General features: G+C 44.1%; 1 long non-coding RNA gene across 1 annotated transcript in view; it reads right to left on the bottom strand.

Moving 5' to 3' along the window:
* The window catches only part of LOC141101386 (uncharacterized), a 71360-nt gene that overhangs the window by 33365 nt on the left and 18038 nt on the right, over nucleotides 1–19957 (bottom strand). The window contains exon 2 of the long non-coding RNA XR_012234962.1: nucleotides 7357–7429. This is a non-coding gene — a long non-coding RNA (uncharacterized lncRNA). The remainder of the gene's footprint in view (nucleotides 1–7356; nucleotides 7430–19957) is intronic.

The raw sequence follows: 19957 nt of genomic DNA, 5'->3' as shown, positions 1-19957 counted from the left end.
TGTCAGCCTCCAGCTCTTGGGCAACCACATTTATCACTGTCACATTTTCCAGCCCCCTTTTAGAGTAAGATCCCACATCTGAGCAGTCCCAAAATTTCCACCAGAAACCCCCAGTTCAGGAATCTCAGCCTCACTGGTCACTGTCTCGCCCTCGTCATCAGTCAGGACACACAAGGGAAATTAATCCACTTCCAACTGCGACGAAGTTCCCTCACTTGGTAATCCAGACTTCCCCCAGAAGTCCCAGAATAGGCTAAAGTCCCACCCTATTATCACCGGGTGTAGCAAATCCTTAACCACCTCGACCTCATGCAACTCAACCCCACAGTTAGTTTTTATAGTCACTCTAGCAACGGGATAGTCCTTGGTGTCCCTGTGGATACAGCAGACACCCACGTTTTTCCCTGGGACCAACTGGCGGGGAAGTGTAGCCCTTATCAGGATCACCAAGCTCCTTGAGGTCTAACAGTCCTGTCACCTGCACTACATTTATGGTCACAGGACATCACTGCGGACTCTCTCTGGAGTCCACACTGCAGGTAGGATATGCATAGTAGGAGCAGCGCCTCCCTAGTCTGCAGTCCATCTCTTCGGGCGACATCTCCAGCAAAGCAAGTCTCTCCCTGTGACTTTTGACAACCCCTCAGTGACCCCTTGGGATCTAGGACTCCCCCCAGTGGTGGCTCTACTTGATTTATTGTAGGCAGCCTAAACCAAGGTCTAGTAAAGAAAATAAAGCCCTCTGGGCAAAACAGGAGAACAAAACAAAATGGTGGCAGGACAAACACAGTCCTTCTGTGAGAAGGGTTCCTCCCGCTCACGTCTGGCAGAACACACACTGTTCAGGTTCACTAGTCCAAGCAACACTTTCCTGAAGCACTCCTTCTCCAGGCCCACACACTGAACACTGCAAGCTCTTTCTTTCAGCCATTTAAGCCCAGACCATGTGAATCCTCAATCACGTGACTGATTACATGACTGTGACATCACCAAGGTCTTGACAGCACACAGTGGTGCCAGCTCTGTAGGTGAAGATGTAAGGGGGTGAAGCACAAGAAGAATCAGAAGGGGGTTACCTCCTCTGCTCCGTGCCCGGAACCATATTGCTGGGCAGCAGGGTTGCCAGGGGGAAGACTTTTGGACCTGGACTGACTGCCTCATGGCCCTGTCAGTAGCAAGGGAGAAGTGTGTGCAGGAGACAGAGCAGGTCGCAGCTGCACGCAAGAGAAGAGAGAGAACTCCCGGTCAGAGGGATAAGACAGGACGACATGACATAAATTTCGCTGTCTGTGAGTACGTGTATGCAGAGTCCCCATTGACTAGAGGAAGATGTCCTCCTGACCGTGCAGAGACGGAGACCCGCGCGTGCAGCCCCATTGCCCGCGGTGACAGGTCAGAGACCCTGATTCCAGCAGAGAGACTTAAGAGATTGAGCATTGTTCATTGTAAAGCAGACTCAGAGCGGGGGAGACCCAGTTTGGCCCAGTGTCCCCCCTGTCTTCCTCTTTAACCCCAGAGACTCCGGTTACCCTCTAACAGAGACTACAGCAGGTACAGAGACCACAGAGACTACAGCGTTTACAGAGACTACAGCGTTTGCAGAGACCACAGAGACTACAAGTGCCGCTGCTGTCGGCGCCTACGTTGGAGAAGACAACCCTTCAAGCAAGATTTCTTCAGACTGATAAGTGGCACTAGCACCCATTAATTACTGTTTGATAACTTTGCCTAGATTTCATAAACCATTAACTCAACATTACCTTGCCAGTTTATCCCCCACTGTTATCTCCCTGTGAGGAGATTTTGACCCTTGTACTGTAAATAAACCCTTTAACTTTTGGTCTGTCTCTGTCGTGTGGTGACATACTCAGCACCTGCACGTTATTACAGAGATATGGAGGAACATTCTCCCATCCACTCTATGAATGTCCCCCTAAAAACCAGCCCATAACATAGGTTAAATTAACCCTCGCAAAACTTACTGTGCCGGAGGAAATAAAACTCTGGATTTTATATCACAGACGCCATTAGGCGTAGTGAAACATATGTCTCCTGTACCACATTATCAGTGACTCTGTCACATCTGCCATTTAAAAAAAAAATGCGAAATCAATTCAAAGTTGACATTATTATTGCAAAAGGAAAACTAAAATGCATAAAGGATTTTGAGAGCCCATGAGTTAAAACTCCTGGCTGCCCATCAGTGTTTCCATTATCGTGGCAGCTGTTATTATTATTATTATAGCGCCACTTATTCCATGGCGCTTTACATGTAAAAAGGGGTACACATAGCAAAAATAAGTACAATAATCTTGAACAAAACGAGTCACCAAATGGTACTGGAGGAAAGAGGAGCCTGTCCGTGAAAGCTCACAGTCTACAAGGGAGGCAACGGTATGATGGAACGATGGTTACTGCAGGTTGTAGGCTTGTCGGAAGAGGTGGTTCTTCAGGTTCCTTTGGAAGATTTCCACGGTAAGTGAGAGTCTGATATCTTGGGGTACAGAGTTTCAGAGTAAGGAAGATGCATGGGAGATGTGATTGTATGTGATTGTGGGAACAGTAGATAAGAGGGGAGTAGAGAAGGAGATCTTGTGAGGATCGAAGGTTGCGTGCAGATAAGTACCAGGAGACGAGGTCACAGATGTATGGAGGAGACAGGTTGTGGATGGCCTTGCCATGGTTAGTGTTTTGAACTGGAGTCTCTGGGCAATGGGGAGACAGGACAGGGATTGGCAAAGAGGAGAGGTTGGGGAATAGTGAGGGGATAAGTGGATTTTTAGGGCAGCAGAATTTAGGATAGTTTGTAGCAGTGCAAGATAGTTAGAAAGGAGGCCACAAAACAGGAGGTTGTAGTAGTTGAGGTGGGAGATGATGATGACATGCACTAACGTTTTTTCAGATTCTCGGTTGAGGAATGTACAGATCTGGGACATATTTTTGAGTTGGAGTCGAAAGGAAGTGGAAAGGGCTTGGATGTCTGGTTTGAAGGAGAAATCAGTACAGGGTTACCCCAATTCAGCGAGCTTGGATAGGTTTGTTTCGGGATTAAGTGAGATGGAGGAAACATGATAAATTCTGTTTTATCCATATTAAGTTTTAGAAATCTAGCTGAGAAGAAAGATGAAATAGCGGACAGAAATTTGAGATTTATACTTCACCAGCAATAAAAAATTACCAGCAAGGATGAAGATACAAGGTGTTCATAGGCTCAGAATGTAGTGGTAGCGAAGACTCTACTGTACTGACAAGCAGTGGCTGAGATTCTACTGTGCCAGTACAGATACAAGGTGTCCATTGCTGCCCAATATAACAGTAACTGAGACTCATTGGCACAGGTGCAGATACAAGGTGTCCATAGCTTTCCAGTATAACAGGAGATGAGACTCTACTGCGCAGGTGGAGATACAAGGTGCCATGCTTTTGGAAATCTAGTTCTTATGGACTCTGAAGGAGTAGGACAATCCCTTTCTAGATGCTCCATTAAACCAATACAGCTCTGAACTTAAGAAGAGACTTATTACCAGTTTATTCATAGTTTATTTATTTATGAATTGTAATCGTTTAGTTATTTTGATTAAACTTTTTAAGTTTTATTATATTTGTTATTTTATTATATTTTTGTCATTTTAATTATATTTTTGTTATTATATGTTTATGTGTTTTTTATTACTTTTTTATGCTTTTTTATTATACCCTTTATGTCTTTTTATTATTGTTTTATGATAATTTGTTATTTTGTTTATTTACAGTTTGCAATGAAAAGGTTAAAAAAAAAGACCTTTGGGGAACATTAATCTTCTTTTTGCCCTGCATACCTTATTTCTTCTACGACATATGGTGCAGAGTTACATTACTATGAAGATGTAGCTAACTTTTGCAGTTTATTATGCTACAATATTATCATGATGTAATTAGTATAGAATAATTAAAAGCTTCCTAAATATTTCATTTCGCACTTAAATATTCTGCAGAGGTCACAGCCAGTAAATGTTCAGGGCAGATGAGGATTTGGTGTCCTCCATTGTTGGCTAACTCATAAAGTGACATCATTTCCATAGTATTGGGGATAACTGGTGCCGCTGTTCGCCCTGCAGTATATTACACTGGAAGACATCCAGAAAACGGCTTTGTGGCTTATTTCAATTTTATTTTCCAAAGCTTGGTCCAGCGCTCCAATAAAACTGAAGCGACAGAAAAACAGCCTCCAAGTCCATCATTACTAACACATAGCACGTTCCTCTAATGTCTGCATCACTTCATAGCAATGTACGCTGCAGCGAACAGAAGTCTCCTGTCCTGGGGAAGAGTGCTGACTCTCAGCTGAAATCTTAAATGTGGGAAATCAATAGCAAACTCCCATTTCATCCATTTTCTGTGTTATTGTTTGAATAAATTCTGGTGTTAAAGAGATAATAAAGTTACCAAAAAAATATACATGACTCAGGTAATGCCATCCTCCGCTTACATTGTATCACTGTATCCCTACAATGAGGGATCGACTATGGGAGGCTGGATGGAAAGACCAACTTTTCATCAATGGATCTCTGCTTCCTTCACTCTATTATCATTTTTCTGTTCTTCTATCCCCTATTTTTCCTTCATTTCTGTCTTTTTCATTACTGTATCTCATTATCTTCTTGTATTCCTTCCTCCCTGTCTCTCCTTCCTTCCTTCTTTCCTGCCTCTCTTTCCTTCCTTCCTGTCTCTCCTTCCTTTCTTCCTTCCTTCCTGTCTCTCCTTTTTTCCTGTCTCTCCTTCCTTCCCTCCTTCCTTCCTTACTTCCTGTAGCAATTAAGTAGGTACTAAGGAATCTGATCACGTGGGATAAAATGAGTCTGAGACCAAAGCTGCAGCAAACAAGTGTACTTAACAAAATAGAAATGCACGCAAAACTAACACAGATATTCCAGCAATTGAAGCGAAGTGCACAGCACAATATAGTAAAGAACAGCAAACTGAATATCGGGGTGCCAATACGAACCAGTCTGCAAGGATATGACACAGGAGTGCACGAGACACTTAAACAAGAGAGTCCAGTAATGACACTAGTGAGAATGCACACAGAACTTAAACAAGGGAGTCCAGCAATAACTCGATCACAAGTGCGCAGGGCACTTGTTTGTGGAAGTCCAATAATACGCAGGTGGAGCGTTGACAGGGGAAGGCCTCTAAAGGTACCTTTAAGGGCTGAAAAGTCCGCTCAAGTCCCGCACCACAGCCCAACAGACAAAGTCCAAGAAGGTCTAAAAAAGTTAGCACTTCTTAATGACCGCAGCAGTTCCAGAAGCGAATGGCTACACCCTAGTGTTCCGGTCAGTATGCAACCCCGGTCAGGATCCAGGCGCATACAGAAGACGGAAGGCAGCTGAACGTGGCGAGGCAGACCACCGAGTAACAAGCAGCAGCAGCAGGGAGTTCACCAGCAAACAGGCAGAAGCTCAGGAGCCAACAGCACAAAAACTCAGGCACAGAAGAACACCTGACCTGGACTCCAATAACAGGACACGAAGTTCCATGACAGGGCGAGGCACAAGACTTCATCTCGGACAAGGGCAAACAGGCTCAATGGTAAATCCAGAATCCTTACATTACTCCCACTTTAGAAGCGGCCTCAGGACGATCCGGGACCAGGTTTTTCAGGATGTTTCTGGTGAACCAGAGTAATCTCAGACGGATATCCTTGCCACTTGATGAGGTACTGCAGCTGATTCCTGCAGATCCTAGAGTCCAGAATCTTCTCCACAATAAATTGTTCATGCACATCCACTAACACAGGCTGAGCAGGAGGCATAATACGATCCTGAAAGGTATTCGGAGACATGGGTTTTAATAAGGAGACATGAAGCACAGGATGTACCTTCATAGTCTTGGCAACTTCCGACGACAGGCAATGGAGCTCATGATCCCAGAGATCTTGAGAGGACTGATGAACTTTTGTCCCAGCTTCTGTGACAAAACATTCAATTTCAAATTCTTCCTGGATAACCACACAGAGTCGTCTACCTTAAGCAGAGGTGCAGGTCTTCGGAACCTATCAGCAGATCTCTTGTATCTCTAATGTGCAGTAGATAGCAATTCTTTCAGAGTTTCCAGATTTCATCTTATCTTCCTCCAACTTCTCATCTACTGATTCTTCCCAATCGGGGATCTGGGAAGAATGCTAGGATGAAAACCCTGATTGGCAAAGAAGGGTGTTACCTTAGTGGATGCATTCTTCGAGTTATTATACAAGATCTCTGCTAGAGGAAGGAACTTCAACCAGTGGAGTGGATGATGTAACACCAAAGGTACTGCTCCAGAGTCTGATTAGTCCGTTCTGTCTGCCCATTGGTCTGCGGATGATACGCTGAGGACAGACAGACATTGATACCAAGCACAGAACAAAATCCTTTCCAGAAGCTGAGGGAAGACCAGTGCAAGGAATGAAGTGAGCAGCTTTCGTAAGGCGATCTACCACTACCAGAATAGAGTTCTTTCCCCCAGAGGTGGGCAATTCCACTATAAGGTCCATAGAAATAGACCCCGAAGAGTAAGAGGGGACGGACAGTGGTTGCAGTAATCAAGTAGGTGATACACGAGGAGTCTTAAAGCATGCCGATACCTCACAAGAGAGAACGTAGCTCTTCACGTCCTTCAGACAAGTAGACCACCAAAAGAAATGGCCCAGGAACTCCTGTGTCTTCTGTACCCCCCGATGACCAGCCAACTTGGAGTCATGGACATACTTGAGGACATACAGCCTTATGACCTCCGGAACATAAAGATGTTGATCCCGAACCCACATACCGTTCTTGAGAATCAAGTTCACAAAGTTCACATCATCAGATGGGTTAGCAAGGCCTCCTTAATAGTCTTCCATAAGTCTTATTTTGGATGACTCCGACAAACTTGGAATCAGACAAAATGGTATTGGACGGGGTCCCAGGTACGGAATCCGTGGCATGGATTCAGGATAAAGCATCCGCTTTCTCATCACGTGAACCTGGGTGGTACGAAATGACAAAATTAAATTGGTTCAAAAACAAACTTCAATGAGCCTGACGTGGAGAAAGACATCTAGCAAACCTCAAAAATTCCAGGTTACAATGATCCGTGAGCACAATAACTTGTTGTGCTGCCCCCTGCAGATTGTGCCTCCATTCCTTAAATGCAGCAATGATGGCTAGGAGCTCTTAATCTCCCACATCATAATTCTTTTCCACAGCAGAAAGTTTATGAGAGAAAAAAGCACATGGATGTTGTACCTCTTTGACATTTTTAGGTGCGGGCCAATTAAGAAGCGCCTGAATCTTACTTGCCTCCATGTTAAGCCCCTTTGGCCTAGAAGCTGAATCTTTGTGCGATGGAACTCACATTTCTCAGGCTTGATGTAGAGATGATTTTCTTTCAGGCGTCTTAAAACAGTCTTAACATGTTCTTGATGCTCCTGCAAAGAATCCAAGAAAAACAAAATCCAGATAGATTACGACAAAATGGTCTAGCAAATCTAGCGTGGGATAAAATCAGTCTGAGAACAAGCTGCAGATATAACACAGATATTTCTGCAATTGAAACGAGGTGCACAGCATAATATAGTAAAGAACAGCAAACTGAATAGTGGGACGTGACCGCCAATACGAACCAAGGATATGACACAGGAGTGCACGAGACACTTAAACGAGAGAGTCCAGTAATGACACTAGAGAGAATGCACACAGAACTAGTGATGAGTGAGTATACTCGTTGCTCGGGTTTTCCCGAGCATGCTCGGGTGTTCTCCAAGAATTTTAGCTTGCTCGGAGATTTAGTTTGTGTCGACCTAGCTGCATGATTTGCATGCCTGAATGCATGTGTCAAATTCGTAACAATCAGGCATTCCTCACATGTAGTCAGCCTGTCCACCAACCGCAAATCATGCAGCTATGGGGCCGGACTGGCCATCTGGCATTTCTGGCAAATGCCAGAAGGGCCTGTCTGGTCATGGGCCTCCTTGTCTGCTGCGTTGTTTACAGAATCGGTGTTCTCAAGACACTCATACTGTTAACAGTTGTGACGGAGCACAAAGTCGCTGGCTGTTTCAAGTCTGTCTGTGGCCTGCTGGAGGCCAGTACCAAGCAGGGAACATCAGCGGTGCAATGACATCACTGCATTGTGCGGCTAGTGTCCATTGTGAGAATGGATAGAAGAGTTGAAAGACACTGTGGATGATGAGGAGTCTGGATTAGGCGAGTATAGGGATTTTTTTTTTATTTGAGGGGGAACCATCACACTATGTAGGGTGCTGTGAGATGGACCATCATAGCATATAAGGGGCTGTGGGGTGGACCACCAAACTATATAGTGTACTGTTCGGGGGACCATCATTCTACATAGGAGGCTGTTGGAGGGTCTATCATACTAAACGGGGGACTCTGAGGTGGACAGTCATACTATGTAGGGGGCTATGAAGTGAACCATCATACTATATGGGGGCTGTTGTTGGTACAATTATACTACACACGTGGTCAAAATTGTTGGTACCCCTCGTTTAATAACAGAAAAACCCACAATGGTCACAGAAATAATTTGAATCTGACAAAAGCAATAATAAATAAAAAATCTTTGATAATTAACAAATGAAAGTCAGACATCACTTTTTCAACCATGCTTCCACAGAATTTAAAAAAAAAATAAAACTCATGAGTTTAAAAATCTGTGGAAGCATGGTTGAAAAGTGATGTCTGACTTTCATTTGTTAATTATCAAAGATTTTTTATTTATTATTGCTTTTGTCAGATTCAAGTTATTTCTGTGACCATCGTAACGAGTACAGCGAGTCCGAGTATTTCACTACTCGCTCATCCCTAGCTGTGAGATGTACCAACCTAATATAAAAGTAGCTGTGGGATGGACCACCATACTGTATAGGGGGGCTGTTGGAGGGACCATCATACTATATACGGGGCTGTGGGGGGGCCGTCATACAGGATTGCGGCTATGAGGGACTTTCATAACCTATGCTGGATTTATCATACTGTGTGGGGTGAGTGTGGGTAAAACCATCTTACTGTGTAGGGTGGTTGTGGTGGACATCCTACTAAGTAGGGTGACTGTGATGTGGACATTATACTGTGTGTAGGTCTATGGGGTACGTTATACTATGTTGGGGGCTGTGGTGACCATCATACTGTCATGAGTTCATGAGTAAGACGGCTTAGTGCAGTCGAAATGTGTCGACTGGGTCATGTCGACCATGAAAATTTACTTTTGTATGCACTATATTTTCTTTTGAAAAAGAAAAAGAAAAGAAAAATCCAGTCCTGTTGAGCCGGACTCCCATTTTTTTCAAAAATATTTTTCTAATATTTGGTTAGGGTTTGCGTTTGTATTTGTCGGTAATATTGCAATATTATTATTTTGATATTATAATTATTTAATCTTATATAGCCGGCTAACCAGAAGATGGAAGCAAATGTCGGTGGAGTTATCTGCTGGCTTCTGTTGTCACAATCCATTTTTGGATCTGTGTCAGATTCTGGATTCTCATATATAAGCTTTTTTACTTTCAGGCAATCAGGGGTTAATATTAGTTTTTGCCCCCGGTGGCCACTGGTGTTAATACATGTTTGGTTAGTCTAAGTCTGCGGATGGTGACCACGCCCACCTTCCTATAAAAGGTCACCTGAGGCATCAGCTGGTGTTGGTGATACACTTCCTTTTGGATTCCAACCATTGTCAAGACAGGAACTGGCTGAGAGCAGTGGTGCTTCTGCTGATTGCTGATCTGGTGCCTTACTCTGCTGCTCGGTGCATTGCTTATCTTTCCTTGTTTGCTATCTTTCATTGGTGTTTTATTAGTGCAGCGGTGGGACCAGTGTCCGCACTTACCAATTCCCTAGTGAGAGATAGGAGCAGGGTAAGTGAGGGATAAGGTATCCTGCTCGGCGACAGGTTGAAAGACCCTGTATAGGGACGTCAGGTTAGTCTAGGACTCAGCCGCAGCAGAGTGCAGGAGGTGTCCCTTTCCCCACTCCCTATAGCAGGGCCCACCATTGTAATGGTGTCCCCGGTGTCCCCTTGTTTATCATTTAGTGACCGACCGATTGTCGGGTCACGCCACGCAGGGCCAGTCACATATTGTGACTTCTGTACTGGCTATAGAGGAGGATGTTGCATGTCATGGGAGTGGGGGAAGGTAAGAATAATCGTCTGTTTGTTTTTAAATGTCACTGAAAAGAAAGGAGCCCAGAATGAGAGACATTATACCGGGAAGGAGCACAAGATGGGAGACATTGTTATAGGATGAGGTCCAGGATGGGGGACATTATACAAAGAATGGGCACAGGAAGAGGGACATTATACCAAGAAGGGATACAGGATGAGGGACATTATACCAAGAAGAGGCACAGGATGGAGGACATTATACCAAGAAGGGGCCCAGGATAGGGGATATTATATCAAAAAGGGGCCCAGGATGAGGAACATTATACCAAGAAGGGGCCCAGGATGAGGGACATTATACCAAGAAGGAGCACAGGATGGGGGACATAATACCAAGAAGGGGCCCAGGATAGGGGATATTATACCAAGAAGGGGCTCAGGACGAGGGACATTATACCAAGAAGGGGCACAGGATGGGGGACATTATACCAAGGAGGGGCTCAGAATTGAAGGACATTATGCCAAGACGGAGCCCAGGAAGGGGGACATTATACCAAGAAAGGTCACAGGATGGGGGAAATTATTACTGGAAGGAGCCAGGATGGTTCTCTGTTACTGAAAATTATTGTAGGAAGGAGCTCAGAATGGGAAACATTATTATATAAAGGGCCTGGGATGGGAGGCATTACTACTTGATGAGGAATATTATACCAGGAATGGGAAAAGGTCCCAGGGTTGAGTGCATTATTTTTGGAAGGGGCTAGTATGGGGACATTATTATAGGAAGGGGCCCAGGATGGTGGAAATTTTTACTTTAATGGGCCAGGATGGTGGACATTATTGCAGGAAGGGGCCCAGGATGGTGGACACTATTACTGAAAAAGGCCAGGATGGTGGGCATTATTACAGGAAGGGGCAAAGGATGGTTGACATTATTACGGGAAGGGGCCAGGATGGTGGACATTATTTCGGGAAGGGGCCAGGATGGTGGATATTATTACTGAAAGGAGCCAGGATGGGGTGCATTATTACATGGAGGCTATCACACATGTGTATAAGATCCAGAATGGTACAAGGGCCCAGGAGCCACATGCAGGTGAAGGTCCAGGTCTAAATTTTGCACAGGGAGGGACCTGTTGGACTCTTTTTACACCACTGGCTGTAGCGTATGTAATACTAGGCAAACTTTCTCCAAAATGCCTCCCATACAGTTCACCTTTAAGCAGTCACCACATCTATGATACCAATGCCTGATTATACCGGCTGTCGAAACCTCCGTACGAGGCTTGTAATTTGCAGGAGCCTAGGGTCATGTATCGGCAACTTATATGATATCTCGCGGAGAACCAATAAGCATCTGAATGGCGCATGGGGCAGCAGATATCGGAGCCAACTATGGTCGCTGCTGTTAGCGGCAGCTATTGGTTTCATAACCCTACTAACGTTAAAAAAAACAATTAAATCTTAAAGAAGGAATTTGACCACATTGTAGATGGTCTGGAAAATTTCTCCTTCCTACCGTTATAATCACGATTGATAATATATAAAAAAAAAAATCTCATTACGGGGATGTTAACTGTTTCAGTACCTATGAATGAGAATACAATGAATATCAGGTTTGTTCCCTTTAATTAGCTGATTTCGAGCATTGTTGGCAGCAGCGCGACCACATTCACTTCGTACGTGCCAATTGTCGCCTGCCTGAGTTTTATTTAATATATTGAAAGGACATTTTAGGTACTAATGCGGAGCCAACGCAAATTTACTTATTATTGGCTGCATCTGCTTAGCACATCAAACCTTGTCTTGTCTTAAGCTGTTTAATTTGGAACGTCTCCTGCTTTTAAGAAATATCTGATGATACATAATCATGAGGAATCAGTGGGAGGCGAACCTGGACCGGCGGAAATGTAAAAGATGTAAATCTTTGAATCAACAAAGTTAAGAAGAAAGAATGAACTGAGATTGAGTGTCATTTCCACTTACTTACTAAAACAGCGCATACTTCAGGATATTCAAAGAGCTCCCCTATTACTATGCATAGTTACATAGGTTCATAAAAGACCCGTGTCCATCAAGTTCTCCCTTTCTCCACCAATTGTACATATTGTCACTAAATTAACTATAACCCACAATGTTATGTGTACTGTGGAAATCATCCAACCTTTGTATGAAAGCGGATATAGGGTCTGCCATTACTACCTCTTGTGGTCGGCATTCCACATTCTGACTGCTCTAACTGTAAAGAATCCCTTCCTACTTAGCTGCCGGAATCACCTTTATTCCACCTGTAATGAGTGCCCCTGATCCTTACTATGGTCTTTGGAAGGAATAAGTCATGTTCCAGTTCTCTGTACTGACCAAACAAATATTTATACATGTAAATGAGATCTCTTCTGAGGCGTCTTTTTGTCTAAGCACAACAAGCCCAACTTTTCAAACCTCTCCTCATGTAAGAGGCCTCCATCCCTTGTAATAATCTAGTTGTCCACTTTTGAACTAATACTGCCCCTATGTAAAAGAATATAGCTACTATAATACTGTCCCCTATGTACAAGAATATAACTACTATAATACTGCCCCTATATAAAATAATATAACTACTATAATACTACTCCCTATGTACAAGAATAAAACTACTATAATACTTCCCCTATGTACAAGAATATAACTACTATAATACTGTCCCCTATGTACAAGAAAATAACTACTATAATACTGCCCCTATATAAAAGAATATAACTACTAAAATACTGCCCCTATGTACAAGAATAAAACTACTATAATACTTCCCCTATGTACAAGAATATAACTACTATAATACTGCCCCTATGTACAAAAATATAATTACTATAATACCGCCCCTATGTAGAAGAATATAACTACTATAATACTGCCCCTATATAAAAGAATATAACTACTATAATACTGCTCCTATGCACAAGAATATAACTACTATAATACTGCCCCCTATGTACAAGAATATAACTACTATAATACTGCCTCTATATACAAGAGTATAACTACTATAATACTGCCCCTATGTACAAGAATATAACTACTATAATACTGCTCCTATATACAAGAATATAGCTACTATAATACTGCTCCTATATACAAGAATATAGCTACTATAATACTGCCCTTATGTACAAGAATATAACTACTATAATACTGCCTCTATATGCAAGAGTATAACTACTATAATACTGCCCCTATGTACAAGAATATAACTTCTATAATACTACCCCTATGTACAAGAATATAACTACTATAATACTGTACCCTATGTACAGGAATATAACTACTATAATACTGCTCCTATGTACAAGAATATAACTACTATAATACTGCTCCTATATACAAGAATATAGCTACTATAATACTGCCCTTATTTACAAGAATATAACTACTATAATACTGTCCCCTATGTACAAAAATATAACTACTATAATACTGCCTCCTATGTACAAGAATATAACTACTATAATACTGCCTCTATATACAAGAGTATAACTACTATAATACATCTCCTATGTACAAGAATATAACTACTATAATACTGTCCCCTATGTACAAAAATATAACTGCTATAATACTGCCTCCTATGTACAAGAATATAACTACTATAATACTGCTCCTATGTACAAGAATATAACTACTATAATACTGCTCCTATATACAAGAATATAACTACTATAATACTGCCCTTATGTACAAGAATATAACTACTATAATACTGCCCCTATGTACAAGAACACAACTACTATAATACTGCTCCCTATGTACAAGAATATAACTACTATAATACTGCTCCTATGTACAAGAATATAACTACTATAATACTGCCCCTATGTACAAGAATGTAACTACTATAATACTGCCCCTATGTACAAGAATATAACTACTATAATACTGCCCCTATGTACAAGAATATAGCTACTATAATACTGCTCCTATGTACAAGAATATAACTACTATAATACTGCTCCTATGTACAAGAATATAACTACTATAATACTGCCCCTATGTACAAGAATATAACTACTATAATACTGCCCCTATGTACAAGAATATAACTACTATAATACTGCCCCTATGTGCAAGAATATAGCTACTATAATACTGCCCCTATATAGAAGAATATAACTACTATAATACTGCCCTTATGTACAAGAATATAAATACTATAATACTGCTCCTATATACAAGAATATAACTACTATAATACTGCCCCTATGTGCAAGAATATAACTACTATAATACTGCCCCTATATAGAAGAATATAACTACTATAATACTGCCCCTATGTACAAGAATATAACTACTATAATACTGCCCCTATGTGCAAGAATATAACTACTATAATACTGCCCCTATATAGAAGAATATAACTACTATAATACTGCCCCTATGTACAAGAATATAACTACTATAATACTGCTCCTATGTACAAGAATATAACTACTATAATTCTGCGCCTATATACAAGAATATAACTACTATAATACTGCCCCTATGTACAAGAATATAACTACTATAATACTGCTCCTATGTACAAGAGTATATCTACTATAATACTGCTCCTATGTACAAGAATATAACTACTATAATACTGCCTCTATGTACAAGAATATAACTACTATAATACTGCTCCTATGTACAAGAATATAACTACTATAATACTGCCCCCTATGTACAAGAATATAACTACAACTACTTTAATACTGCCTCCTATGTACAATAATATAACTACTATAACTCTGCCCCTACAGTATGTACAAGAATATAACTACTATAATACTGCTCCTGTGTACAAGAATATAACTACTATAATACTGCCCCCTATGTACAAGAATATAACTACTGTAATACTGCTCCTATACAAGAATATACTATAATACTGCCCCCTATGTACAAGAATATAACTACTATAATACTGCCCCTATGTACAAGAATATAACTACTATAATACTGCCCCTATGTACAAGAATATAACTACTATAATACTGCCTCCTAGCTGTGAGGTTGTGTGTCTGTGGTTCTCCTCATGTCTGGAGCAAGCCCAGGGAGGGGCCACCCTGGGCGGGGAAGCTCCCCAAGCAAGGCCCAGGCTTCCAGGCCTACACTGGGAGGAAACTCCCAACCTTCTCATGTGGATGGAAATCCCAGAGTTGCCTCTGCTGGAAATAAACCTCAGAATGGAAGGCCCAGCAGCATGGAGAAAGATCCTGTGTTGAAGCTCAGTACGGGAAAGAAACAGGAGAAAGCTTTGTCTGTGTGCAAGGATGTTTCTGTTAAACAGTCGGCCAGTCAAGGCAAACAGTGTCCAGAGCCTGGAAGGAAATCCCAGAAGGCATCTTCTGCTGAGACCCTGAGTGCTGGAGGGCAGGTGGCTGCACAGAAGGTGAGGCAGAGTCCATCACCAGCTTCAGGTGTGCAGCTCACTCCAGGCAGACAGAGACGGACATCTCTGGAGAAGCAAACACTCCAGGAGAACCTTCAGCTGGGACATGTGGTGACCAGCATGGCGAGCTCTGGACGCACGAGATTGCAGGCTGGTGGCAGTGGTAAAAGTGTTGCGGAGGCTGGAGTCACAAAACCAGCGACATTAAAAACCAACGTGTCAACCCCTAAAGCAAGACCCCAGAAGGAGCCGCCGCGAGCCCCAGAGCTACAGCTGGCAGAGGAGATACCAAGAGGGGAGAATCCCTCAATGTCTGTCCACTATTTCATCCTTCTTCTCCACTAGATATCTGAAACTCAACATGGACAAAACAGAATTCATCATCTTTCCCCCATCTCACGTGACCCCCCCTACGAACCTATCAATTACAGTAAATGACTGCCCACTCTCCCCAGTCCCACAAGCTCGCTGCCTCGGAGTAATCCTTGATGCTGATCTCTCCTTCAAACCACATATCCAAACCCTTTCCACTTCCTGCCGACTTCAACTCAAAAATATTTCACGCATCCGTTCATTCCTCACCCAAGAATCTGCAAAAACCCTAGTCCATGCCCTCATCATCTCTCGCCTTGACTACTGCAACCTCATGCTCTGCGGCCTCCCCTCAAACACTCTCGCACCCCTCCAATCTATTCTAAACTCTGCTGCCCGACTAATCCACCTGTCCCCCCGCTATTCCCCAGCTTCTCCCCTCTGTCAATCCCTTCACTGGCTCCCAATTGCCCAGAGACTCCATTACAAAACCCTAACCATGACATACAAAGCCATCCACAACTTGTCTCCTCCATACATCTGTGACCTCGTCTCCCGGTACTTTCCTGCACGCAACCTCCGCTCCTCACAAGATCTCCTTCTCTACTCCCCTCTTATCTCCTCTTCCCACAATCGCATACAAGATTTCTCTCGCGCATCACCCCTACTCTGGAACTCTCTACCACAACATATCAGACTCTCACCTACCATCGAAACCTTCAAAAAGAGCCTGAAGACCCACCTCTTCCGACAAGCCTATAACCTGCAGTAACCACCGATCGACCAAACCGCTGCACGACCAGCTCTACCCTCGCCTACTGTATTATCACCCATCCCTTGAAGATTGTGAGCCCTCGCGGGCAGGGTCCTCTCTCCTCCTGTACCAGTTATGACTTGTATTGTTTAAGATTATTGTACTTGTTTTTATGTATTCCCCCCTCACATGTAAAGCGCCATGGAATAAATGGCGCTATAACAATAAATAATAATAATAATAATAATAATACCAGGACTGGTCAGGAGGATGGGTGAGTTGCAGCAGCAGAGGAATCTTCTGCAAATAGAAATTGACTGCATTTACAAGGTGAAGGCTGCTAATCATGGGGATCACTCTGTATATGACCAGAGACTGAATGCACTGGGGGTAGAGCTGGCGACTGTGGTGCGGGACATGGACTGTGTGCTGGCGAGGATGGGGCCCCTGGCAGAGACATATAGGAACCAGGAGCGGTTTAGGTCCTGCGCGCAGGACTCTGCTGGTTCCCGCACAGACATTGTCCCAGGGGGGACCCGGCAGCAGGTACGGCCGGTGCTGCAGCCCGCTAGCTTCTGTTTTAAGGAGGGTCAGATACTACACCAGCAGCCACAACTACCTGCGGCAGACCCCAAGCAGGAGCAAGAGGCTCAGATCCCAGCGGTACCACAAATCCCAGCATGCCCAGCACAACAGCAAGACAGTGGACATGAGACTGCATCTACTGTTGGTGTCCAGGAGAGCACTAGTTCTGGGGATATTGATACTGTTCATGTGGGGTTGGGGGCTGAAGGGGGTACAGAGACTGTGGTGGACATTGCGCATCCTGATGACGCTATTGAGATTGATGATGATGATGATGATATTAATGTGCAAAATGTTTGTGATTTCCCCCCTTTGGTTTCCAGCACACAAGTTGTAACAGGCCCCTCCGCTGCAGACCCTCGCCCTGTCAGTCAGCCCAGTGTGGCCCCACAGGTCCCTCCCAGTAATGTTTGGAGCCGCGGCGGTCCGTCCTTTACCTCCGGCGCCAATTACACCGGGCAGGCTTTCAAAAGGAGGAATGTGGTGCGGTTCAGGCACAGAGGTGCCAAGGAGGATCTGCCGGAGAGGAGGCTGGTGGTCAGGGAGCTTCTGTGCCGCCAGATGGGGTTTGCGCCGGTTAATATCTTGGCGGTCATAAATCTGCCAGACAGACAGGGCTATGATATCAGCTTTAAGCTTATGTCTGATCTGGACAGATTCTGGGCCAATTTCCCCAAGTTCAGGGACGCTGATGGCTGGAATAAGTTTAGCTTCATTCCAATATCTAAGCCAGATACTGCCACGGTTAACATCATCTTTTGGAATGAGGCTGTTCCCCCGCAGGACATTGTGGTGTGGCTCCGGAGGCATTGTGACCTTGTCTCCGACCTCACCAAAAACAGGGATGAGGACGGTATATGGACCGGTGGATGGAAGGTGCTGGTGAAATTGCGCCAGCACAACAACATCACGGCTCACTTACCCAACTCCTTCTTTATCGGGAGGGAGAAGGGGGTTTGCTTCTACCCTGGGCAGCCACGAAAGTGTTTTAAGTGTGGTAAAGTGGGTCACCTGGCAAACACCTGTACCGTGGTAAAGTGCAGCCTGTGTGGGGAAGTCGGCCACTTAGCGGCAGATTGCCAGAACATCAAGTGCAATCTCTGTGGGGAGATCGGCCACCCTCACAGGGACTGTCCAGATGCCTGGCACAATATATGCAAGCTCCTTCCTGATGAGGAGTTAGTGACAGGGACAGAGGCTCAGGAGGAGGAGGCTTTAATGTCAGGGACAATACTGACCAGGTCAGAGGTCCACCAGGGGTCCGCTCAGGTAACATCAGAGCAGCTTTGCACAGAGGGTACAGAGGGGAGCATGGAGGTCGACCCACAGGTCCAGCAGCCACATGTAGCCACCACTTCAGTATCACCATCTCTAGCTGAAGAAAGTGGCTGTAATCAGGTAAAAAGGAAGAAAAAGGACAAGGCCTCCCGTAAACCTGAGGAGGAGTATGTCACTAGCCAGGGTGGCAGGAAAAAAGTCCAGAGTTCGGCAGGTGTGATGGTCATGTCCAATAAGTTTGATGTTTTGTCTGAGTCTGATGGGGACTTGGAGGAAGAGATAAAAAGAATAGAGACTGAGTATGACAGGGACGTAGCGGACCATCCCCCTACAAAACGGAAGCCCGTACTTGCTGACACTGAGATACAGTCTGACATGGAGACCAGTGGTAGTCAGAACATCTGTGATTCAGACTTATGATGGCGGCTTTTACATCTCTGCTCCTCTGTTGTGGTATTGTGATGGCAGACTTCTCATTAAAAGTAACATCCAGTAATGTGAACAGCATTAAGGTGAGGAGGACGAGGCACGCTGTCTATGACCATCTCCGATACCTGGACGCAGATGTCATCTTTCTGCAGGAGACGCGGCTGACAACTCAGGGGCTCATGAGGGAGGCTGAGAGGGAATGGCGGTCTGGTCCTTCTTTTTGGTCACTGGCTGTGGAGCCTTACGCCGGGGTCGCCATCCTGTTTAACACCAGGGATGTGACAGTACATAGGATGACGGAGGTGGTTATGGGAAGGTGTCTGGTCCTGGAAGTCACTGTCCATGGGAGGCGACTCCGGCTTATTAACATCTATGGGCCACAGACGGTGACTGACAGGATACAGTTATTTAATGATGTCAATCCTTATCTGTTCACCTCTCTTCCAGTGATAATGGTGGGGGACTTTAATGCCATACTGACATCTGGTGACAGCTCCTCAGGTAGAACCGTGACGAGGGATGGTAGGATCTTGAATAACATAGTCCTGCAGGCCGGATTAGGTGACGTCTTTAAACGGGGAGGACGAAAGCCAAAATTAACCTATTCCTGCTCCAATAGAGGCAGTAGAATAGATCTGGCTTTTGTAAGTCCCATGGAAGTCATTGGTGCCATGAGTGAGAGAGTCGTCCCATACTCAGACCATCTTGCCCTATATTTCTGCCTAGGGGCCACTAAGCGAGCTGATGTTGGTAGGGGGTTATGGAGACTCAATTCTAGCCTCCTCCATGATGTCTCTGTCCAGAGTTGTGTCCACTCCCTTTTGCAGGGTCATCTACAGAGAGTGGACTTCTATGACAACATGGCCGACTGGTGGGAGGACGTCAAGGATGATATCACATACCTCTTGAAGAGACTGTCAGTTAAGAAAGGCAGGAGTAAGTATAGCCAGTACCTAAGGCTGCGCAAAGAATTGGAGTCACTGTATTCGGAGGGCGGGGGTAACCAAGAGAAGATCGACCGGCTGAAATCTGAGATAAGGCAGTATCAGTACAGCAGGTATACCTCCTTG

This window comes from Dendrobates tinctorius, unplaced genomic scaffold (assembly GCF_039654945.1).
Source record: "Dendrobates tinctorius isolate UK_male_01 unplaced genomic scaffold, ASM3965494v1 ptg000116l, whole genome shotgun sequence".
In the NCBI taxonomy this organism is placed as follows: Eukaryota; Metazoa; Chordata; class Amphibia; order Anura; family Dendrobatidae; genus Dendrobates; species Dendrobates tinctorius.
Note: the sequence above shows the minus strand (reverse complement) of the source record. Positions and strands in the feature narration are given on the sequence as shown.